The sequence below is a fragment of the Mobula birostris genome, chromosome 27 (genome assembly GCF_030028105.1).
Source record: "Mobula birostris isolate sMobBir1 chromosome 27, sMobBir1.hap1, whole genome shotgun sequence".
NCBI classification, from domain to species: Eukaryota; Metazoa; Chordata; class Chondrichthyes; order Myliobatiformes; family Myliobatidae; genus Mobula; species Mobula birostris.
In genome coordinates, this window is record NC_092396.1 from 14,586,674 (window position 1) to 14,612,258 (window position 25,585).

Sequence of the window (25,585 nt, forward strand, 5' to 3'; positions counted from 1 at the left end):
TAAATTGTACAGCAATCTAGATGATGAATTAATGGGGGCCAATTAAAATGTGAGAATTTAAAGCAGCATAAAGCTTTATAAAGTGGAGTTCTGTGGGTTATGCCCAGCAGGTCAGTCGGATGAATGGAGAGAAAAAAAAACACAGAGCCAGTATCACAAATGAATGACTTGCAGCAGAAATGGCTGATTCTAAGAGAATTCATATTTTCTGAGGATGTAGAAATCATTACCGAGTCAGGAAGACTGCAATGGGCTCAGTCAGAAGAAGAGGTACTGTTCCTCAAGCTTGTATTGGGTCTCATATTAATAATGAAGAGGGCCCAGACAAAGGTCTGATTGGAATGGTGAATTTAAGTGGCAGATAGTAGTAAGATCAGGGTCCTCCCTGTTCTGCAGATTGGGTGCAGGTGCTCCACACAGTCAGCATTTGGTTTCTCCACAATGAAGGACACCAAATTGTTGGTCCTGAATGCAGTACACTGGATTGGAAGAAAAGCAAATGAACTTATGCTTCATGTGCAAGGACTATTTTGGGTCCCTAGATGGCTTCTATATTGGATGTTTGGCTACATTCCTTGTCCATCAAAAGTTAACAGTGCCTTCAGATCTCTGGGCTAATGGTTTTCAGGACAGCTTTCTGTTTTTTTCAGTATTTGCATCCACATTTTGTTCTATTGTAGCTTATTTTTCTTATTTATGATTCATGTTGTATAGCATCTTATGGTCTTGCCCACATCAGCAGGATCATTTGCGCTGGTTCTATGAATGAATCATCACAGTTTAAACATTCACCCACAAGAACCTCTTAATTGTACTTGGTGTCTGATTTTAACTTGAGTTTCTTGGTATACCTGTATAAAACACATGGTCTATTTCACAAATTGCTGATTATCCAATTGTAAATCAGCATTGTTTACACTGATACCACTGAATTTTCTATCCTATGTGCTTAAAATTCCACTAGTGCAAATACAAGAATGATGTCTCTTTTCTAAAAGTTCCTTTCCTATCTTTTTACTGGTATTGGATTGAAGTTAAGTGACTATTAAACGTTATCCCAAATATTCATATGGTAACTCTGTAGAAAAAAATCCACTTTTGAACATATATTCATCTACAAAATAAAGCTTATTGATTCAAAGTACTGTGTGCAATGAATTTCTTTCAAGAAATTATATATACTTAAAAGGAACCTGCTGATTAGATGATTATATGTGTGTCATTACTAAATTCCTTTCTCCATTTTCTTCTCCCTACCTATTCACCACTCCTGACACCCTGTTGTACTCCCAGGTCCTCGTGCATTCTACTCATTTCCCAATGTCTGTTGATCACTAGCAAACCATTTCTTAAATTCATTGGCAAGTCACATGAGATGAAGTTCTGATTTTGTTGGCACCTGCCTGGTCTGTACTAATTGTAGCCCACAGCATTGCAGTTTTAATCAAGGTTTCAGAGTTTTGGGGTAGGGTCAGGCTTGGAAGGAATGAAAGAGTGGAGATGCTTGGCTTTGCTGTTGAATAGTGCGCACCACTGCCAGATCGCCACGTTGTTTTTTTTTCAGTTGTGAAATATTCAGTTCCTGCCAACTCTTCAAATGGTTTTTCAACCTTCTGAGGCTTGTTGTTAACATTGTGTGCTTCCCAGATTCCCTTTTTTGTGCTTGGAACTGCATGATATTAGAAGCACAGCATGTTGCCCTGTATCATTACAGATGTTTCACCTGTTGAATCACTGCAACCTAATCCTCCTTGAAGCTCTCTGAAATTCCTGTATCTTTGTTGCTCTTTTTTTATATCATCACACTGCAAATTATGAAGTGATTTTGTTGAAACTCTTCATCTCCTTCAAAACTTTTTTTTAAAAAATTCACTGTTACAGAAAAGCAAAATACAATTGTGACATTTAACCCAATGTAATTCATTTTGCATCCTTATAAAGTGTTTTTTATGTTTATTCCATTATGATTTTGTGTGTTTACACATGTATCTCAAGATAGTGTGCTTTCATATTTGTCATTCCTCTTTTGTAATGCTTTCACAGTATTGATAGCTTTGACACATCACTAAGAGTTCAGTTCTGTGTATGTTGGCCAGTGTCCAGTTAAGCACAAACACAGTCCCTTCATTAAACTCACACTCGCTCAACATTTCAGGAACAGCTTTTTCCCCTCTACCATCAAATTTCTGAGCGATTCATGAACCCATGATCACTAACTCACTATTTGCACTATTTTTTATATATTTCTTATTGTAACTTTATATTGTTTACATTGCATTGTACTGTTTTAATTATTGCCAAACAAATTTCACCACATACGTCAATGATAATAAACCTAATTGTGGTTCTGATTGATTATAGGCTTAATTCATACTCAATTCACTTGTGTGTATTTTTCTTGTTGGGAAGCATATTACTTAAACCTTAGTCGCTCTTCAAGATCACTTACAAGCTCACTTGCTAGCTCCAAACAATTTATACAAATTTGGCTGTAGAATTAAACCTGTTTTCTTACTACAGGTTAATTAGTGAACCCATGGTTTAAAAAGAAAAAATATACCAAAAATAATTTATTATATGGCAAATATTAAAAGCTACCTTTGGACTTCTGACAACAGAAGGCATATTCTTACACTATTCAGATCTGAGCTTTTGTTTTAGGGGATTTTAATTCTACTTTTTGCGTGTATTTTTTACCATTCTGTCATCTTGCTTAGAGGCGTAGAGTGGCAAAAGCATCAATAGCCTACTCCTGTGAACCTTTCCTTTCAAATAGAATAACTTATAAATTCAGTAGAGAAAGGAAAGGTAAAAATCATGTGAAGGAAAATGGGTTTGAGACAAGATGTTTAAAGGATGAAAAAAGAGGCAAGGAGCAGAAACTGTACTGCAGGTTGTACATGAAACAAAGATAGAACAAAATATCTAATTGGCGTACCAAATTGGAAAGGATGCTTACCTGCAGAACTACTTCAGCTGTACTTTTTATACCTTTTTATGTTTTCATGACCTTCTGTTTTTTCAGACTTGGTAAGCCTCACACCCTGTGGGGCAAAAGTAAGTAAATGATCAACATGTTCACATTGTTAAAGTTATTGCCATTATAAACAATTCAACCCTGCTGCTGCTTAAGGTTCTCACCCAATATTTTCAATGATTGACATCAATTGATTCAAGCAGCAGCAGTTTGGAAGTGGAAAGGGCAAGTTGAGAGCATATTGGTGATTATAGGGAGATACACACATTGATTTCATGCACTATTGAGGCAACAGTTTCCAGAAAAAATTCAATGAAGCAGGCTCCATTGGTAAAACAGAACACAGGCAATAATCAAGCCTCAGAAAACCAGACAGTATTACTTGTGATAGATAATTGAACTTCACTCAGAATGAAGCCTGTTCTTTGGCAATCCCTTGAAATCACAACTGAACTTCTTTCCACCATTGTTTTAGGGAATGGCAGATGCTTGTGCTGGTACTCTTTTAATGTGCAATGGATGCACTGTACATAAGTTTCCAGAAGGATTTCAAAATATCAAAGCTTATGGTGTGCTATGCTTTTTCTAATTGGCAAGATACATCCAGTGGCCACTTTATTAGGTATAGGGGTGGAGCCTGGTGTAGTCTTTTGCTGCTGTAGTCCATCCACTTCAAGGTTTGACATATGTCCATTCAGAGATGCTCTTCTGCACACCACTGTTGTAATGCTTGTTTATTTGAGTTACTGACACCTTCCTGTCAGCTCATCAACAGGGCGTTTTCACCCACAGAGCTGCCCCTCATTGGATGTTTTTTGTTTTCCACACCATTCTCTGTAAGGCTACGTCCACACTATGCCAGATAATTTTGAAAACGAAGCTTTTTCTCTTCGTTTTGACCCTCTGTCCACACTAAAACGGCGCTTTCACCCCCCGAAAACAGAGATTTTCAGAAACGGTCTCCAGAGTGAATCGATCTGAAAACGCTTAATATCCCTTGCAGTCTGTACGGGGTAACCAGAGCTTTTTAAAACCGCTGTCATGACGTGCCAGAACAGATAGCGGCAGCGCGGCATTTCATTGTTTTCTTCTTCTTATTATTATTATTATTATTATTTCTACTTTATTGTCGCTAAACAATTGTTACTAGAGCGTACAATCATTACAGCGATATTTGATTCTGCGCTTCGCAGAACCTAACAATTTCAGAACAGACAGCAATGAGACTGAAGCCAGAAGAGTTAGAAATGTACTCACTAAATACTTTGACCCATAGCTTACTGAATAAATAAGTATACTCACTTTGCCCTGTTTTCTGTCCTTGCTTGTATGAAGGTGGTTTACCTATTTATGCAAGTACTTCTCTGACAATAGATGTGTAACAGCCTAATGTAACATTGTATGGAAATACAAGATAACACTGATGCATACATGTTTTATACATTTAACAAGGTGCTTTATTAATGCAACAGAGTTAATCAGTTTTTCAATGTTCGTCGTCAACTGGGTCATACTGTCCGTGAACTCCCTGTCCGTCGCCTCCATACGCTCCAGTATTTGTTTTTTTTTTAGTTTTAAGTCCTCCTGCGCGAGAGCCAGGAGCAATTCCTTTGAAGTTTTTCTACTCTGTAACTGGACAAACGCGCACTAAGTATACCGTTTCCTCTTTGCTTGTGTCCTTCGCATGCCCAGTAGAGGAGATTCACCCAAATATCCGTGTTGATGTGGACAGAGATATTTTGAAAAGCGCTTAGTCTGTACGCCTGTCGTTTTTACTCAAAACCGGCATTTTCAAAATTATCCGGCATAGTGTGGACGTAGCCTAAACTCTAGAGACTTGTGTGTGAAAATCCCAGGAGATCAACAGTTTCCAAGATACTCAATCCACCCCATATGACACCAACAATCATTAAAGGTGAAAGTCACCTTGATCACATTTCTTCTCCATTCTAATGTTTGGTCTGAAAAGCAACTGAATCTTGTATCCATGTCTCAATGCTTTTATGAGTTGAGTTGCTGCCACACGATTGGCTGGTTAAACTTTTGTATTAATGAGGAGGTGTATAGGTGTACCTAATAAAGTGGCCATTGAGTGTATAATGAGTGGTATGTAATACAGATCAGCACAACAGTTTAAATGCATGCACTTGCACTAAACGTGCCCAGAAGCACTCTGACCTTATGCACACAAAACCATGATTTTGCTTACTCTCTTTCCTTTGTTAGCCCACCTCTTTAGTTCCTGCTTCTCTGCAAAGATTCAAAACACACTTACTATCAAAGAATGTATAAATTGTACACCTTGAGATTTGTCTGCTTACCAGCAGCCACAAAGCAAGAAACCCAAATAACCCGATTTTTTAAAAAAAGAAAGCCGATACACCACTGCTCAGAGAAAGAGAAAAAAAACACAAATCATGCAAACGATAGATGCAAGCCAACAGCATTCCAAACCAGACTGTGTCCCAGGTCCACTCCTGGAGCAGCCAGAATAGGCCCAAGCCTTAGTCCTAGTTCATCACACAAGCAGGGCAAAAACATGGAGCAGCCAGATCAGTTCACAGCCTCGAAACCACAGAGAAAGGATTGAACATGGTAGAGCGAGTGAAATCAATCTGACCCTCACCTCTGTTCCCAACACTCAGGCTTCCAGACTATCTGTGCCAGCGTTTAAATTGTCCAAGCACCAGGTAGTGCCTTGTTCTAGAATTCGGACCCCAGCGCCATGATACGCTTGAGCCGCCCAGCCTGAAGCCATTCTCAATCTCACCAGATCGGTTTGGCGCTTGGAGGAATTCAACCTCACACCTGGGTTAGGTGGACGGGCATCGAAACTCTTCCCATTGACTCCTCTCCAAATCATTCACTCCAGCTCTGGCAGTGATATGAACTCTGTCTGCATCCCCAGCTTAAACATATTGTACCTTGCAATGGCCCAGCACGGCTCATCCCCCCGAACCAACCTCACCTCCACCTGTCTCCTCACTGTCTGCAGTGATATTTCACCACAATTTGCTTCAAAAAAGATGTTATAAGTAATGTTTTTAGTCAAATCCCTTACCTTTCAATCTATCAGTAAGCTGTCATACACCTTTAGTAGCGTCATTGAAACATAGAAAACCTACGGTACAATACAGGCCCTTCAGCCCACAAAGCTGTGCCAAACATGTCCTTACCTTAGAACTACCTAGGCTTACCCATAGCCCTCTATTTTTCTAAGCTCCATGTAGCCATCCAGGAGTCTCTTTAAAGACCCTATTGTATCCGTCTCCACCACTGTTGCCGGCAGCCCACTGCACGCATTCACCACTTTCTGCATAAAACACTTATCCCTGACATCTCCTCTGTACCTGCTCCCAAGCACCTTAAAACTATGCCCTCTCGTGCTAGCCACTTCAGCCTTGGGGAAAAAAGCCTCTGACTATCCACAAGATCAATGCCTCTCATTGTCTTGTACACCTCTATCAGGTCACCTCTTATCCTCCGTCACTCCAAGGAGAAAAGGCTGCGTTCACTTAACCTATTCTCATAAGGCATGCTCCCTAATCCAGGCAACATCCTTGTAAATCTCCTCTGCACCCTTTCTATGGTTTCCACGTCCTTCCTGTAGTGAGGAGACAGAATTGAGCACAGTACTCCAAGTGGGGTCTGACCAGCGTCCTGTATAGCTGCAACATTACCTCTCAGCTCTTAAACTCAGTCCCACGATTAATGAAGGCCAATGCTCCGTATGCCTTCTTAACCACGGAGTCAACCTGCATAGCAGCTTTTAGTGTCCTATGGACTCGGACCCCAAGATCCCTCTGATCCTCCATACTGCTAAGAGTCTTACCATTAATACTATATTCTGCCATCATATTTGACTTACCAAAATGAACCACCTCACACTTATCTGGGTTGAACTCCATCTGTCACTTCTCAGCCCAATTTTGCATCTTATCAATGTCTCCTGTAACCTCTGACAGCCCTCCACACTATCCACAACACCCCCAACCTTTGTGTCATCAGCAAATTTACTAACCCATCCCTCCACTTCCTCATCCAGGTCAGTTATAAAAATCACAAAGAGTAGGGGTCCCAGAACAGATCCCTGAGGCACACCACTGGTCACTGGCCTCCATGCAGAATATGACCTGTCTACAACCACTCTTTGCCTTCTGTGGGCAAGCCAGTTCTGGATCCACAAAGCAATGTCCCCTTGTATCCCATGCCTCCTTACTTTCTCAATAAGCCTTACATGGGGTACCTTATCAAATGCCTTGCTAAAATCTATATACACTGCTCTACCCTTACCAATGTGTTTAGTCAGATACTCAAAAAATTTAATCAGGCTCGTAAGGTACGACCTGCCTTTGACAAAGACATGCTCAGTATTCCTAACCATATTATGCCTCTCCAAATGTTCATAAATCCTGCCTCTCAGGATCTTCTCCATCAACTTAGCAACTGCTGAAGTAAGACTCACTGGTCTATAATTTCCTGGGCTATTCTTGAATAAAGGAGCAACATCCACAACTCTCCAATCTCCCGGAACCTCTCCCATCCTCATTGATGATGCAAAGATCATCGCTAGAGGCTCAGCAATCTCCTCCCCACGGTAGCCTGGGGTACATCCCATCTGGTCCTGGTGACTTATCCAACTTGATGCTTTCCAAAAGCTCCAGCACATCCTCTTCCTTAATATCTACATGCTCAAGCTTTTCAATCCGCTGCAAGTCATCCCTACAATCGCCAAGATCCTTTTCTGTAGTGAACTTAAACCAGACTCCTTAATTCTGCCTCTCACCCTTAAATGCTTCATTCAGTCTCTCTCTTGCATTCCTATGTCTCAGCCTCTACCCTCTTCAGAATGAACAATGGAGGGTTGTGCAGATTAGTATTTGGAATTTCTTTCATCAGGGTGCAGGGTAACCACAAAGTTTAAAAGGCTCATCTTCCTGAACTTGGTACAGAAGGAATTGTGAAGTTAAGCTAGCCAGAGTGCATTTGCTCAGAGCATTCAGTTCAGAGGTATAGTAGGAAGACAAGTTGGAGCTTGAATAGACTATTATGCAGATAGAATATTATGATCTAGTGATAGGCCAGGTATAAACTTTAAAAAGTTCTCTTGAGCCTCAAATGAACTTCCATCTTTCACCAAATTATGTTACTATATTTTGCTATTATAATCTGAATATCTAAATTTGATGATTCACTAATCTATAGTTGGGGTAATTATATAAAAAATCTGACTTTCTGGTGCATCTTTAATGAACTGTTGAGTAAATGCGCCTTGGTGTAAGTGAGACAAAACTACAGTAGCTTGGAATAGTTAAAAATCACCAGCATCTGGATTCTTGCTCACTATCTAGTGACTTTTAGTGTGTGAGTGTAGGTAAGAGATCTGGCTGCTAAGAAATCCATATGTGACAACTTTTGCACTCAATAAACTTCAAATATAAGAACATCCAATTGAAATGAAAAGGAAAAAAATCAAAGAATATAAAAGAAATAAAAATGACATTGAATAATTTTATTTTAAACTGATGAGTAAAATAATTGTGTGTTTCATCAAGCTATAACATTACATTTCTATAGGAGCACTCTGAACAGTTAAGAAATGCAATTCACTAAAACAGTGTTTACAGAAATGGTGATTATTTTCTGTTCATTGTTGTTTTCCTGACCAATGTTATTTTGAAGTTGTGAAATATTTGCTTTGGCGCAGAAACTTGTTCATGTGACCCATCCGGTGAATGAAGTGTAGGACATGCAGTGCCTATTAATGCAAACTGATTTTTGTAGTGTTTGACATTAATTCTGGGCCATTCAAAAATGGCATTTCCTGCAAACTCCTTTCCATGGCCTTTTCTACTTTGATGCAAGACGACAATGTTTTCCATTATTTTTATTGACTTATTTCACTGGTACATTGTGTTCCCACACTGATTTACAGCCTTAACAAAGCATTGCACAGCTTAAATTGCAAGTTGTACAATCAGGTTCACTAAACAAGCTGACAATTTGCAAACCTGATCATCTTCTAACACCCTTCTGCTTCTGTGCAAGTGAAGGGTACTGGACATGGACAGTGATATCAAAAGGCATACAACAATTGTTTGACAACACATGGGTAAAAATCTAAGGTGTGTATGAGACCCACGTATATGCCAAAGAAGGTCTCAACTGAAGGTTGAGACTTGCTTTGTTGTTAGTTAAGGAGCTCTAATCTAATCTGCCGCAACACCAAACTATAACTTAACCTGTCTTGGATGTTTTCCTTGTGATCACAAGACCCTATTGGACATTGGTAATGTAGAATACTGCAAGTCCAGTTCACTGTTTCATTGGCAAGACCAATGGCAGGGGAGCTTTGTTCAAAGTTCAAAGAAAACTTGTTATCAAAGTAAATATATGTCATGGTATACAATCTTGAAGTTCATTTTCTTGTGGGCCCACTCAATAAATTCAATAACCATAATAGAATCAATGAAAGACTGTACCAAAAGGGTGGACAACCAGTGTACAAAAGACAACAGGCTGTGTAAGTAAACAATAATCATAATAATAAATAGATAAGCAATAGATTTCAGGGACATAAGATGAAGAGTCCTTGAAATTCAGTCCATAGGTTGTGGAAACAGTTCAGTGATGGGGCAAGTGAAGTTATCCCTTCTGGTTCAAGAGCCTAGTGGTTGAGGGGTAATAACTCTTTCTGAACCTAGAAGTGTGAGTCCTGAGATTCCTGTACCTTCTTCCTGATGCTAGCTGCAAGAAAAGAATACGAGATAGGCGATATGGGACCCTGATGATGGATGCTGCTTTTCTGTGATTACGCTCCATATAGATGTGTTCAATGGTGGGCAGGGCTTTACCCATGATGGACTGAACTATATCCACTACTTTTTGTAGGATTTTCTGTTTAAGGATATTAGTGCTTCCATACCAAGCTATGATGCGACCAATCAATATTCTCCCTGCCACACATCTATAAAAGCTTGTCAAAGTTTTAGATGTTATGCCAAATCTTCACAAAGTAGGGGCACTGCCGTGCTTTCTTCGTATTGCACTTACAAGTTGCTGGTTCTCTCCACCTTTGATCTTCCCCCTTCCCCCCACCAATGAGGACTGGCTCATGTATCTCTTGTTTCCTCCTTGTGAAGTCAGTAATCAGCTCCTTGGCCTTGCTGACATTGAGTAAGAAGTTTTAAAAACGCAAACAACAGGAATTCTGCAGATGCTGGAAATTCAAGCAACACACATCAAAGTTGCTGGTGAGCGCAGCAGGCCAGGCAGCATCTCTAGGAAGAGGTACAGTTGACGTTTCAGGCCGAGACCCTTCGTCAAGACTAACTGAAGGAAGAGTTAGTAAGAGATTTGAAAGTGGGAGGGGAAAGGGGAGATCCAAAATGATAGGAGAAGACGGGGGGGGGGGGGGATGGAGCCAAGAGCTGGACAGGTGATTCTCACAATTCCTCCGTCTCCGCCGCATCTGCTCTCAGGATGAGGCTTTTCATTCCAGGACGAGGGAGATGTCCTCCTTTTTTAAAGAAAGGGGCTTCCCTTCCTCCACTATCAACTCTGCTCTCAAACGCATCTCCCCTATTTCACGCACATCTGCTCTCACTCCATCCTCCCGCCACCCCACTAGGAATAGGGTTCCCCTGGTCCTCACCTACCACCCCACCAGCCTCCGGGTCCAACATATTATTCTCCGTAACTTCCGCCACTTCCAACGGGATCCCACCACTAAGCACATCTTTCCCTCCCCCCCCCCCCCCGCTTTCTGCAGGGATCGCTCCCTACGCGACTCCCTTGTCCGTTCGCGCCCCCCCCATCCCTCCCCACTGATCTCCCTCCTGGCACTTATCCTTATAAGCGGAACAAATGCTACACATGCCCTTACACTTTCTCCCTTACCACCATTCAGGGCCCCAGACAGTCCTTCCAGGTGAGGCGACACTTCACCTGTGAGTCGGCTGGGGTGATATACTGCATCCGGTGCTCCTGATGTGGCCTTCTATATATTGGCGAGACCCGACGCAGACTGGGAAACCGCTTTGCTGAACACCTACGCTCTGTCCGCCAGAGAAAGCAGGATCTCCCAGTGGCCACACATTTTAATTCCACATCCCATTCCCATTCTGACATGTCTATCCACGGCCTCCTCTACTGTAAAGATGAAGCCACACTCAGGTTGGAGGAACAACACCTTATACTCCGTCTGGGTAGCCTCCAACCTGATGGCATGAACATCGACTTCTCTAACTTCTGCTAATGCCCCACCTCCCCCTCGTACCCCATCCATTAGTTATTTTTATACACACATTCTTTCTCTCACTCTCCTTTTTCTCCCTCTGTCCCTCTGACTATACCACTTGCCCATCCTCTGGGTCCCCCTCCCGCCTTGTCTTTCTCCCCGGACCTCCTGTCCCATGATCCTCTCATATCTCCTTTGCCAATCACCTGTCCAGCTCTTGGCTCTATCCCTCCCCCTCCTGTCTTCTCCTATCATTTTTGATCTCCCCCTCCCCCTCCCACTTTCAAATCTCTTACTAACTCTTCCTTCAATTAGTCCTGACGAAGGGTCTCGGCCTGAAACGTCGACTGTACCTCTTCCTCGAGATGCTGCCTGGCCTGCTGCGTTCACCAGCAACTTTGATGTGTGTTGCTTGAGTAAGAAGTTGTTGTTGTGGCGCCACTCAGCCAGATTTTCGATCTCTGTCCTATATACTGATTCATCACCACCTTGGGTTCAACCTTTGACAGTGTTATCGTCAACAAGATTAACTATGCGTTGGAGCTGTGCTTAGCCAAACAGTCATAGGTGTAAACTGAGTAGAGCAAGTATATACCTGTGCTGATGGAGATTGTGGAGGAGATGTTGTTGCCAATGGAACTGACTAAGATCTGCAAGTGAGGAAATAGAGGATCCAATTGCACAAGGAAGTATTGAGGCCAAGATCTTGAAGTGTATTGATTAGTTTTGAGGGAATGATAGTATTCAATGCCGAACTGTAGTCGATAAAGGGCATGCTGATGTATGTATCTTTGCTGTCCAGATGTTCTAGGATTGAGTGAAGAGCCAATGAAATGGCATCTGTTGTGCCAGTAGTCAAATGGGAGTGGATCCAAGTTGCTGCTCAGGCAGAAGTTGATATATTTCATCAACCTCTCAAAACATATCATCACTGTGGATGTCGGTTCTACTGGACAATAGTCATTGAGGCAGGTTATCATGTCTTTCCTAGGCACTGGTATAATTGAAGCCTGTTTGAAGCAGGTGGTTACTTCACTGCCGAAGTGAGAGGTTGAAGTTCTCAGTGAACACTCCAGCCAGTTGATCAGCACAGGTCTTTAGTATTGAGCCAGGTACTCCATCTGGGCTGGATGCGTTCAGTGGGTTCAACCTCCTGAAGGATACCCTCATGTCAGCCTCAGAGACCGAATCACGAGATCATTGGAAGCTGTGGGAATTCTTAATGGTTCCTCCATGTTTTGTCAGTCAAAGCAAGCATAGAAGGCATTGAGCTCATCTGGAAGTGAAGCCCTGTTGCCACTTATATTGCCTGATTTGTGGCCTCGGTTGCTGGTGGACCAGGCTCTCACGCCATGAGGTAACCTGCTGCACCCTCCCAGGAGAGGAGATCAGAATCAGAATCAGGTTTATTATCACTGGCATGTGAAGTGTAATTTGTTAACTTAGCAGCAGCAGTTCAATGCAATACATAATCTAGCAGAGAAAATAATAATAATAAATAAAATAAAAATAATAATAAACAAGTAGATCAATTACATATATTAAATAGATTTTTAAAAAACATGCAAAAGCGGAAATACTGTATATTTTTTTTAAAAAGCTGAGGTAGTGTCCAAAGATTCAATGTCCATTTAGGAATCGGATGGCAGAGGGGAAGAAGCTGTTCCTGAATTGCTGAGTGTGTGCCTTCAGGCTTCTGTACCTCCTACCTGATGGTAACAGTGAGAAAAGGGCATGCCCTGGGTGCTGGAGGTCCTTATAATGGACGCTGCCTTTCTGAGACACCACTCCCTAAAGATGTCCTGGGTACTTTGTAGGCTAGTACCCAAGATGGAGCTGACTAGATGCCAGAGGCTGTGTGATACGGTAGGCATCCAGGCCTGGTTGTGGGCTGGCTCCTTTCGTTGGTACTGCTGTCCAGTGTTCTCTCAGTGTAAGACAAGCTAGATTGTCTTTGTCTGCTACTGCACTAACAGTTATCCCATGCCATCAACCTACAGGCCATGACATTCAGGGACTTGGGCTAAATAATATTTTTTGTGATTATATGTTTTTCTGCTATCATAATTATATGTGCTATATGTTCCTTGTGCTATGTGTGACTCTTGGTACTATGTTTTGCAACTTGGCCCTGGAGGAATACTGTTTCTTCGGCTGTATTCATGTGTATGGTTGAATAACAATTAAACTTGAACTTCTCTTCATGTACTTCATCCACCTTCCAAACCTTTTCCCAACTCCTCCATTGCTCTTTTCCCAATGGTAAATCTCTCAAATGCTCTCAAAAGTCGACTTGCAGTCCTCTTGCATCTTGCTTGTTCCACTGTATCCACTCTCCATGTTGGTAGGGTTATACAGATAAAGGCTGTTCTTCCATAAATATGCTGTGGGCCTGGCACAGGCTAAATTATTAGAATCTTTATATCAATGAGCAAGCCAAGAGTCTCATTTAAAACATATACCATCGTTTAGACTTAATTGAATCGAGAGAGGTATTCACAGAAGTACTGAATTGTTACCCCATTTTGCAGAAGTGTTTATTCACTAAATAATTCGGAGAATGTGGGGTTTGTTGTTAAGAGCAATTTTTATTGCCCACTCCTATTTGTTTTTGAGAAGTGGATAGTGAGGTGCTGCAGTCCACCTTGTGAAGATTTTCCCACAATATTCTTCCATAAGAAGTTCTAGGTATTACATTCAGTGAAGATGAAGGACCAGTGATTTAAATACAATTCAGGATGGTATGTGGATAATCAGCCTTTCAGGTTGGAACCCTTCATATAGATGTGAGGCTTGCTAACACCACTCAGCACCATCTTGGGCAGGGCAGACTACTTGATGGGTACCTCGTTCACTAAACTAAGCATTCATTCCTTCCATCACAAATAATCACTGCATACCAGCTGCAAAATGGTTTGTAATTACTCACCCAGGTATATCCTACAGTACTTCCTAGCCATGACCTCTACCAACCTGAATGACAAAGGGCACACCATCTTCTGCAGATGTACCTAATTTTGTCCATCCTTAAATACTGTAGAAGCAGAACCATTCGTTCATCAGCATTGGTCTAAATCCTGAAATTCCCTAATTAATGCCTTTGTTGGAGTACCATCAGTACAAGTGCTACAGTGGCTCCAGTAAGAGCTGATCTCAAAGGTAATTTGGTATAAGCAGTGAATGCTGACATTGTCCCCATATGTAAGTGTCATTACAAAGACAGCAGCATCTCTACTTTCTTAGAAGTTTGCATAGATTGTCATTTCACCAAAATCTTTTGAGAAAATTCTATACATGTACAGTGCAGAATATCCTAACTGGTTGCATCTTGGCCAGGTATGGAAATACCTATGTCCAGAAACAGAAAAGGCTGCAGAAGGTGATGGACATAACCTAGTCCATCACAGGCAAAGCCATCCCCACCAATGTGTTTATTTACATGGAATATTCCCACAAGAAACAGCATGCTTCATCTTGGACTCCCACCATCTAGACCATGCCCTCTTCTCACCCCTACCATCAGGCAGGAGGTACAGAAGCTGAACCAGGTGGTCCCAGACCACCAGGTTCAGGAATAGTTATTACCCTACAATCATCAGGCTCCTGAACCAAAATGGATCATTTCAATTGCTACTGCTCCAAACTGATTTTACAACCTACAGACTCATCTTCAAGGATGCTTAACAATTCATGTTCTCAGTATTATTTTTTATTTACATAGTTTGTTTTTTGCACAATGTTTATTTATCAGTCTTTTATGTATAATTTTTCATAAATTCTACTGTATATTTTTCCTGTAAATGCCTGCAAGAAAATGAATCTCAAGGTAGCATATGGTAATAGATGGGGTCATCTATTGTATCCAGTGCTCCTGATGTGGCCTACTCTGCATTGGTGAGTTGGGAGACCGCTTTGTCAAGCACCTCTGCTCCATCCACCAAAAGCAGAATTTCCTGGTGGCCAACCATTTCAATTCCTGTCCCCATTCCCATTTCGACATTGCCACACTGAGGGTGGAGGAGCAATATCATCTAGGTAGCCTCCAACCTGATGGCATGAACATCGATTTCTCCTTCCATTATTTTTTTTGCCCCCCCCAACACTGGCCTCTTACCTCTTCTCCTCACCTGCCTATCACCTCTCACTGGTGCCCCTCCTTTTTCCCTTTCTCCCACAGTCCACTCTCCTCTCGTATCAGATTCCGTCCTGCCTAGCTCTTTACCTTTCCCACCCAACTGTCTTCACCTATCACCTTCTAGATTTTCCTCCTCCCCCTTCTCCCAACCTTTTTATTCTGGTGTCTTTCCCCCTTCTTTTCCAGTCCTGAAGAAGGGTAAGGAAAGTCTACTGTTTATTAATTTCCATAGATGCTGCCTGACCTGCTAGGTTCCCTCAGCATGTTGTGTGTGTTGCTCTGATTTCCAGCATCTGCAGAATCTCTTGTGTATATGGTAACATATAAGTACTTTGATAAATAAGTTTACTTTGAACTGTGAACTTTGATGCCAGATCCCAAAGCATTTTAATCATTAGATCTGGACTGCAAATTCCAGTATCACACAAGACCCATGACATTACTGTGAGGTCACCGCACTGTGTCATTCAGGAACCAGGCCAGGTTGGGCAGAGCAAATACTGTACGCTGAGGTTCAGAGCCCAGGATTTAGTTAACAAAAAAAAATGGCCAAGAATGAAGCTTTATAAATAAAATTGGAGCCAGGGTATGAAGGGGTCTACTGGGGAGCTCGGCTTCAGGAGTTTGTTTTAGTATGAAAGCAGGATGTGGGACCTGAACATTGGGTCTCAAAAACAAGATTAGGATATTGGAAGCTTGAGAGTGAATCAGAGTTGGAACCAAGGTGTGACCCTGAGAGTGTTCATATGAAGATGGTAGGTTGAGGGTATCACCGCTATAGGAGCAGCAGGATCACAGCTTTAGGCTTGCCTTAACAGTGTCCTTATCCCATGCCATACTTGTGAAGAGCTGGTTGTCCTGAAGATGTGCAATGATAGTTGCTCCCAGGACATTGTGGATCTTTTCCTTAGTGGTGTTTCAAAAGGAGCATTGCCTGAAGGAATAATGTAATCTTGAGTGACAAAGTTTTGAAATTTATATCATGTGTGCATGAGTGCTTGTGCTAGTTTAACTTACAAGTGACCATTAAAAAATTATAACCATTTTTTACTTCAGAATAAAGTTGGTGTTCAATTGCATAATGCTTAAAAAAATGTTTTGACCAAATTTCTAGGTACTGGTTCCCTCTGAATACCTCATGATATTTTCAAAAAAAAAACAATACCCAATTTCAGCTGCAGACTCTCCAAACAAGACCTGCATAATGAATGACATAATTCCATTATGTCCTACATATTAAGTGTCATTTCAAGCCTGAAAATGTTGGATTGAATTTTGTAAATTGTCCAATTCATACAGAATTTGCATTTATATTATCCATGCATTAAACATTAAAATTCATTTGCTCAGCGTTGAAAATCCTAGCAGTACATGAGTGAATTTCAAGCCTGTGAATATCCTTGCATTTTCCCTCATTATATTTATCTGCCAACTTCTTCCCCATTCTCTTCAACTATATACTGTCCCCCCAGTAAGACTAATGACAGCTCACTTCCCGGTTAGTTTGTATCATCAATAAACTTGTCCATGTTACACTGTCTTTCATCTCAGTTATTTAAATTGGTAAATTGGTTTATTATTGTGACAGGTACCAAGGTACAGTGAAAAGCTTTGTTTTGCATGCCATCGATACAGCTCATTTCATCACATCAGTACATTGAGGTAGTACATGGAAAACAATAACAGAATGCAGAATCAAATTTTAAAGTGAAGTGCAGGTGGACATTGAGGTACAAGGCCATAACACAGTAGATTCTGTGGTCAAAAGTCCATCTTATCATACAAAGGACCATTCTGTCATCTTACAACAGCAAGAGAGAAACTGTTCTTGAACCTGTTGGTAAGTGCTTTCAGGCTTTTGATGGAAGAAGTGAGAAGATGTCCGGGTTAGGTGGGATCTTGAATATGTTGATTGCTTTACCAAGACAGTGAGAAAGTGTAGATCGAATCTGTGAAGAGGAAGCTAGATTCCATATGTGCTGAATTGTGTCCATAATTCTCTGCAGTTTCTTGCAGTCTCGGGCAGAGCAGTTGCCATACCAAGCTCTGATGCATTTGAATAGTGTACTTCCTATTTTCCATCTGTAAAGATTGGCAAGGGTTAAAGAGGATATCCCAAATTTCTTTGCCTACTGAGGAAGTAGAGACCTCCTTGGCTCTGGTAACTAAGTGTTGGACCAGGGCAGGCTATTAGTGATGTTCATCAGCAGGATCTTGAACCTCCTAAACCTCAGCATCTGCACCACCCTGTGATTGAAACTGATAGAAAAGTATTTTGTTTTACTGAGGGCCCTGTTCTGGTCTTTGCGATACCCCAGTAGCAATTAACTAGCTTCCTATTGTACCAGTGTTATCCTCAAATCTATAATCTCTTATTTTATAAAGCATACTTTCGTGTGATATCTTACCAGATGCCCTGAAGATCCAGAAGAATGATATCCATTTCCCTCTTATCTAAACTGCTGGTTTCATTCTCAAAAATTTATTACTGTACTTTTTATAAAGAGTTCTGTAGAATCTGGCCATTGATAGCAAAGCCAGCATTTATCCTCTGTCCCTAATTGCTCTTAAACAGAGGGTCATTTCAGAAAATGTTTGAAAGTCAACCATATTTGTCATGCATAGCTCTCCTTGCATAAAATACTATTAGTTCTGTCTACTTTTATTTGTATTACAATATTCTTAAAGGATTCCAGCATGGACGTTGAGCTAAATGGTTATGGTACCCTAGTTTCTGTTTCTCTCCGTTCTTAAATAACAGAGTTACAATTGCATATATTTATTTTTTTGTTCTAGAATCTATGGAATTTTGGTGAACATTGCTAATGTATCCATTGTCTCTTTTAGAACCAAATATACAAACAAATCGTATAAATATATTTGTAATGCCATCTAATGACTTCTGCTGGTGGAATCCCTGGTAGTGGAATTCTTTGTTGTGAGGCCACACCTTGGGGGGTTTGTTCAGGTGTGTGAGTGAGATTGGAAGCATGCAGGTGACATTGTGGGTTGGCAGCTAGATGTAATCCTGCTGGGCATGGCAAGTGCAATGCTTGAATGTGTTTGGCAAATAACCTAAATAGCTCTAAAAAGTATTTATTTCAATCCAGAATGACAATTTATATTTTGACCCTCCTGTTATTATTTTTCCATTTACATTAATAGAACTATTTTCCATCAGTTTTCAACTATAAGCTGAATACAGGAATGTTCATGAACCAATAAAAGTTAGCAGCATAGCCAGTCAGCACTTTTAATGAAGTCAATAGTGGGACTACTACCTTGAACACAAATTGTGCTTAAGGGAGCTAAATCTGTGCTTCATTTCATGTGTATTAAAAAATAACAATCTACTCAGTGAAGTGAATACTGAGATAATATAGCAGGTGTATCATCTGTGGAGAGGAAGCACAACATGAGTCCAGTGCTGAGTTTTAAAACAAAGAAATGGACCAGTACCATTAAAGGCGAGCTGGTTAGAATTCAGAGCCAGCTTCTTCATGAGGCTGTAAGGTAAGTATGGCAAGGTTTGTAAACTTTGGAGGACACAAAATATTGTAAGTTTAGTTAAAAGAAGGAAAAAGGGAAGCATATGTAATGTTTGGGAAGCTGAAATCAGACAAGGCTCTTGAAAGATTTAAAAGGAAGCAGGAAAGAAAGTAAACAAGCAGGGCTCAAAGGGGCTCTGGAATGTTCTTGGCAAGTAAGATCAAGAAGAATCCCAAGGAATTTTATATGTCTATTAGCAGCAAGAGGGGGCTGTGGAAAGGGTAGGTCCACTCACTGAAAAAGGAAAGAATTTATGCGTGCAACCAGGGGAAATGGGTGAGGTCTGAAATGAGTACTTCCCATTGAAGAGCATGGATGATGGTGAGGTCAAGGAAGGCTATGTTAAAGTACTAGGGTAGGTTGATATTAAGAAGGACATGATGTGGTGTCTCTTGAAAAAGACAAGTGGGTTAATGCCTTAGGCCGGATGGAATCTATCCCAGTACATGGAGGGAAGCAAATGAGAAGATTGCTGGGACCTTGACTGAGATATTTGTATATAGTTACAAGGTCCCAGAAGACTGGAAAGTTGCAAATCCTACTCTTTTGTTTAGGAAGGCCAACAGAGATAATACACAAAATTTTAGGACAGTAAGCCTTACATCAGTGATAGGGAAATTATTGGAGTAGATTCTTAGGAACATGATTACTCATTTGAGAAATGATCAGGGTCACATCTTGCTCCTAGCCCTTGATGTCACTTCCAATGAGTTACCAATTAGAAAGGCCAAGATTCACTGCCCCTACATTGTACTATGTTTATCCAGAACTTCCAGGCCAGTGTATGTGAATAACCAAAGAAATGTTGAGCATGTCCTCCTGAATGTCTTCTTGGATAAATTCAAATCATTAGGACATATGTGAACACACCTTAAATCAAAAAAAGATTAATGTGGTTCTAATGCTTAAATCATATTAGTTCCCACATCATGTATGAGAATTATATTCTATATACTTAATAAAACAGGAGTGAAAAGTGTGTTTCATTGACTTGATATGTTCCTGACCTTGTACAGTATTCATTAGAAGTTATGGAGCAGTATACTGTATTCTTGCAAGCATCATGAAGGGGAGAACTAAGCTTTTATTGTATTTGTATCAAAATTACCATGACAACACTTGTGCTGCTGGGATACCAGTAATTTACAATTTTTGACTGCCAAAACCTGTGACGTACAGTATGTTGTTACACTGGATCCATCTCCATGCATCCTAATTAATCTTACACAAACTAGAAGGGTTTGGGAATCTACTTTTGAGTATATTGCAATGTAATGAACTTGACAATTGTTGTGAACCAAAACAAAAGAACAAATCAGCATGCCTTGTTAATTTGTTAGTCTGCTTTCCCGGAAAAATGATTGCAGTTGATTTTAAACCCACTTTGCATTTTGGATTTTCAAAATATGCTGAGAACTTGCAGAATTTTTTTTGACAATTTGATATAGAGTCATCATCACATAGCCCAGAAACAGGCCCTTCACCTCCCCCCCCCAGTCAATGCTGACCAAAATTCAAATCTAAGATGGTCCTATTTGACAGCATTTGGCAGAGTTCCCTTTAAACTTTTCCAATCTGTGTATCTGGCCAAGTACCTTTTAAATGTTAAAAATGGCCTCTCTCAACCACTTCTTCTGACAGCTCATTCCTTATACTCTCAACTCTGGGTGGAAATTGTGGTAAGCCATATATATGTGTTGTAACTGGGTTAACTGTCTGGACATGCCCCTCTGCTGACTGCCCCTGCGGCTCCTCCCACAGATCCCCGAATAAAGGCAACTTCACCCTGCTCCGCCCCCTCAGACCAGGGGCAGACACTCAGCATGGAGGTCACGTCTTACTGCGAATAAAAGCCTTTCAGTATTTACCCTACTTCAGTCTTTTGGAATTATTGAAGGAGCTTCAGAAATAACTGCCCCTCAGGTTTCTATTACACCTTTCTCTTCTCACAAACCTTTGCCACTAGTGCTTGATTCTCTAGTCCTGTGAAACAGACTGTGAGCCTTCATCATATGTATTCTCCTCATGATTTTATACACCTGTATAAAATCACCACTCATTCTTCTACACTCCAGTAAAAAAAAATGGTCCCAGTTTGCTCAATCTTTCTCCATTACTCAGTCCCTATAGAACTGGCAACATCCTCATTTCAGCTTCATGGCATCTTTCCTATAGCAGAGTGAGTATGACAAAGACAGTCTCACTAACATTTTGTACAATTGCATCATAACATCCCAGCCCCCATACTCAATACCATAACTGATAAACCCAGTCTGCCAAAAGCCTTCTTCACCACCCTCACTGCCCATGATGCTACTTTCAGGGAACCATGTACTTGTACTCTGAAGTCCTTTAGTTCAACAACACTCCCCAGGCTCTACAGTTCACTGTGAAAAGAGTGCAAGGAGGAAATAGGAGCTTAATAAAATGGTGTCACAACAGCAACCTTAACCTCAACATAAGCAAAACAAAAGCGCTGGTTATTGACTTCAGAAAGGTAGGTGTTACACTTGCTGTTTGCTTCGACAGTGTTAAGGCTGAGAGGGTTGAAAGTTTCAATTTCCTAGGAATGAACATCACAGATGAAGCCTCACTTTAAGTATTGAGAGCAAATTTAGGCCCCTTATCTTAGAAAGGGTGTGCTGCAACTGGAGAGGGTTCAAAGGAGGTTCATGAAAATGATTCCGATTGAATGGCTTGTCATATGGAGAGCGTTTGATGTCTCTGAGCCTTTATTCACTGGAGTTCAGAAGAATGAGGGGTGACCTCATTAAAATCTATCGAATGGTGAAAGGCCTTGATAGAGTGGATGGGAGAGGATGTTTCCTATGGTGGGAGAGGACACAGTCTCAGAATAGAGGGGCATCCTTTTAGAACGAAGATGAAGGAGAATTTCTTTAGCCATGAGTGGTGAATCGGTGGAATTCGTTGCCATAGGCAGCTGTGGAGGCCAAGTCTTTATGTATATTTAAGGCAGAGGTTGATAGATTCTTGATTGGTCAGGGCATGAAGGGAAATGACAAGAAGGCAGGAGATTGGAGCTGAGAGGAGAATTGGATCAGCCATGGTGAAATGGCAGTGCAGGTTCGGTGGGCCAAATGGCCTAATTCTGGTATAACTTACGGTCTTATGGTCTAAAAAGTCAGGATTGAATTTATCAGGTATGAGTGGCATACATCTGGCATAAAATGCAGGAACTAATCATCACCAGCTCTTCACTTGAATGGAATAATTCTAGTACTATATTACAGTATGTTTAATTGTACCCTTCAGCATCTGATTTAGAATCTGTGTCATATTTGATGATGTACTCAAGCTCAAACACCTTATCCAATCCAACATATTTTTTCAATACCTTCTTTTTAAAGCTCCTGATGTTTGCCAGACACACATTCCAGGTTATCCATTATCTCCTTCATATCATGTTGCTCATTCCCATCCCTACTGGTTTTGCATCCCCAGTACATTAAATTCAGAAATTGTTAATCATTCGCTGCCATCTTGCACCTGCAACCTGTTTCATTTCTACTTCTCAATCCATGCACTTTGCTGCTCTGATTCTGATTTATTTAGTATTTTTGTCTTCTCCACCAGCGGCATTGCTGTCAGCAGGCTTGACCCTGTGCAATGAAAACTAAGTGACCTGTCTACCTTTCTGTCTACTTTTACAAGCCTGCTTAAACCTGTTTGACCAGCCTTGCTTTGTCATCTTACTAGTTCTTCCATTACAGTTCAGTATCTACATTTGTTCTATGAAGTACAGTGGAATGTTTCATGAAAATAATTTTTGAAAGTACAGGTATACAAAAGGCAAACTACCATTTAACTGAGTAGCAAAGTGCAGGTACTGGACTGCCTTCGTACAATGCTATTGACGATTGCATCCTCCAAACCTTCGTTTTCATTGTAACATTCAAGGTGATTGTTGATAACTTGCTGAAGCAGTGGAATCATTTCCTTTTCACTCCCAGCCGTTTCTGGCATCTCCAAGCCTAAATGCTTGAAACCACAGTGAGCAAAACGGTTCTGAATTGCCTTACTGCTTATTTCTTGCCAACTATCAGTGACAGAAAAAAATCATTGCTTTTGAACATAACACATGCACATGACTGTTTTCTAATCCTATTTTCTTGATTAGCTTTTGTTCTTGTTGTCCCAAATAAGCAGCTGCCCCAATTAACCAATGGCCCAATTTAACTGGAATGCACTGTATTTATATATCCTCACTGAGTAAATTCTCACAATCTTAAAGATATTAATATGAAGCCTGAAATATTAAATGAAACAGAAAAAAAATTGAATGCTTTGATTTTTTTTATATAAAACCATAGTTGCTGGGTACGTTCTGTTCTTACTACCTATAATTACAATAAAGCCCAAATAATCTAGCATTTGATGGTCTAGATATCCTGATCGTTCTGCATTTGGCTAATAGGTCTGGATTGTGAGCTAGGTATCCAGAGTGCAAGTAGGATAAGTAATTGGAGCCTGTGTCCAAGTCTGAAACTAGGAGGTCAGGAATACTGGGAGGTTTGCAGCCAGAACTGGAATGTGGAGTGGTCATATATTTTCTGCTGCCCTTAAACTCGCTGGAAAGTACATTATACTACTTTGTGACATGTAAAGAAATGAATTATGAGTATGTTATAGGAGAAGCATCTAGTAGTTTGGAAAATTGCCAATCTGACACCCTCTAAGTCCTAAGCTCTTTAAACCACTGCTCATGAGTGCCAGAAGGACTAGGTGACCCTTTACAGGGTGATTGGAGCTTAGCAAGTACAACCAGAATCAAAATCAGGTTTATTATCACTGACATAGGTCATCATATTCTTTGTTGAAGTATATTAGAGTATCAGAAATTTGCCAAATTCTCCTTGTTTCAGTGACACTGGGTACAGATGTTTCTGTGGGACTTGAAAGCTGCTGTTGAATGCTATGACTGTACATATTCTCAGGAGAAACCAGTAATATACCACCCGGATATAATAAGAAAGCCAACTGCACACAATGCAAGCTAAACTGTGGAAGCATTAAAAGGGACCAGGACTTGACTACAGTTCCATTTATGATGTGTGTGATAGGAGAACTGTAATGGCAAGGGGAAAAATTCCAGTAACTCAGAAAATGTCTTAAATCTTCCTGAAAATATTTTTGGTTTAAAAGTAGAATGGACACATTTATTATTGCTGTGAGTTTGTAGATAGATGTTGGTGCATGAATGAAGTGCATCTTTGCTTTTATAGTGCTTTTCTGTTAATGCCTATAACAGTTGAATAAGTGATAGAAGTGATGCACTCTGCACCACTGAGATAACTGAAGAAATAAATTACACTTAGTAATAACTTACAGCATGGAAGGTGCATTTTGTAAAAGATCAGTCCATTTAATTCCATGGAAACCATGAGCTAGCATTAACAGTGAAGGCTACTGTGGCATCTTAATTTGGTTGTGGTTTTATTTCTTCTGGTATTCTTTGCAAATGCAGAAATAGGTGTATATAATATTTCATTTTTGTATAAATTCATCCTGTAATCTTCAAGTTTTTTTTGCAAAATAAGTTTCATTTTTATCTGATCACTACTTCTTTCACTCTATGAAATTTGTCCATTTCTAATGTGCATTGGTGCTGAAATTGATGGCAGTCCAAGCTCTTTGATACTGTATATATACATATTTGATAGGCATGGTTTGGGGTATTCCTCTTTATCTCTAGTTTGATATTGGATTGAAAATTTGCTCAAAGTAGTCTTAATTCCCATTAGCTGTGGATCCACAGTGCAAAACAATGAATAAGTTGACAAATTTCGGAGGATTTTGAGTAGACTTTACAATATGCTATCTCTAACAGGAAGGCAGAGAATAAATTTCCAGTATGATAGAGATAATGGAGGAAAGGAGAAAGGTGGAAGCAAACTGCAGGAAAACATTTAAATCTTTCAAAGACAGTGAGCTCAACCTCACATCAAACTGAATGCTGTTGCAAAAGTTAATATATTAAATAATATAAATTTCTGAGACTGAGGTAGCAGCTGCATTTCAATCTCAAGAACTCTGCTGTTTTTCACAAAGATTCTAGAATTTCGGAATTAATATTTTCCATTCTTCAATTTGATGTCAATAATTTATTTGCCAAAATATATCTGTAAACAACTCTAAACTGATTACTTTCAGATCAAGACAAATAGATAACAGGTCAATTTTGTTACGTGGTGAGGAGATTCCAAGTAAAACACTACAATAGTATTCCACATTTATGTTTAAAAATTCAATATATTATACAACTTGCACAGTGCACATTGAATATTTGCTTTTCAACAAAGTAGTTTCCAAGTGGTATAGTGCACAGCAACATGAAGATATGTGTTATTAAATTGCAATGTAGGCACATCAGAGAGCGGTGACACCCAGACTGCTTAACGAGTCAAAGATGGCAGACAACATCGAAAAAGTTCAAAAAACACAGTTCAAAAATAGCTCTGATTTTGAAAGCATATTAACTATGTTTGTTTATAAGTTTTTGTTTGCACACAAAATAGCTAATAGTCCTAAAGGGAAATAATCTTTGGATGGAAGGGACACTGAAACATCTGGACTACAAATGAACGATGACAATGCCTCTAATGAATCTGTAACTCATCATGGTAAAAGAAAATATCTTGCTAATCCCAACTAAGACTTGCCAGTA

General features: G+C 40.3%; 2 protein-coding genes across 3 annotated transcripts in view; one reads left to right on the plus strand and one right to left on the minus strand.

Moving 5' to 3' along the window:
* LOC140188456 (protein kinase C zeta type-like) overlaps positions 1–25,585 on the plus strand; it is a 394,997-nt gene that overhangs the window by 320,999 nt on the left and 48,413 nt on the right. The window lies entirely within an intron of this gene.
* The window catches only part of LOC140188457 (uncharacterized), a 127,170-nt gene that overhangs the window by 21,483 nt on the left and 80,102 nt on the right, over positions 1–25,585 (minus strand). Inside the window, exon 6 of one of the 2 annotated variants that reach the window (XM_072244744.1) lies at positions 2,960–3,044. The gene's annotated coding sequence lies outside the window, so the exon portion shown is untranslated. Of the gene's footprint in view, positions 1–2,959; positions 3,045–17,358; positions 17,434–25,585 lie in introns of those variants that run through there. The other variant, XM_072244745.1, reaches the window with a different exon arrangement.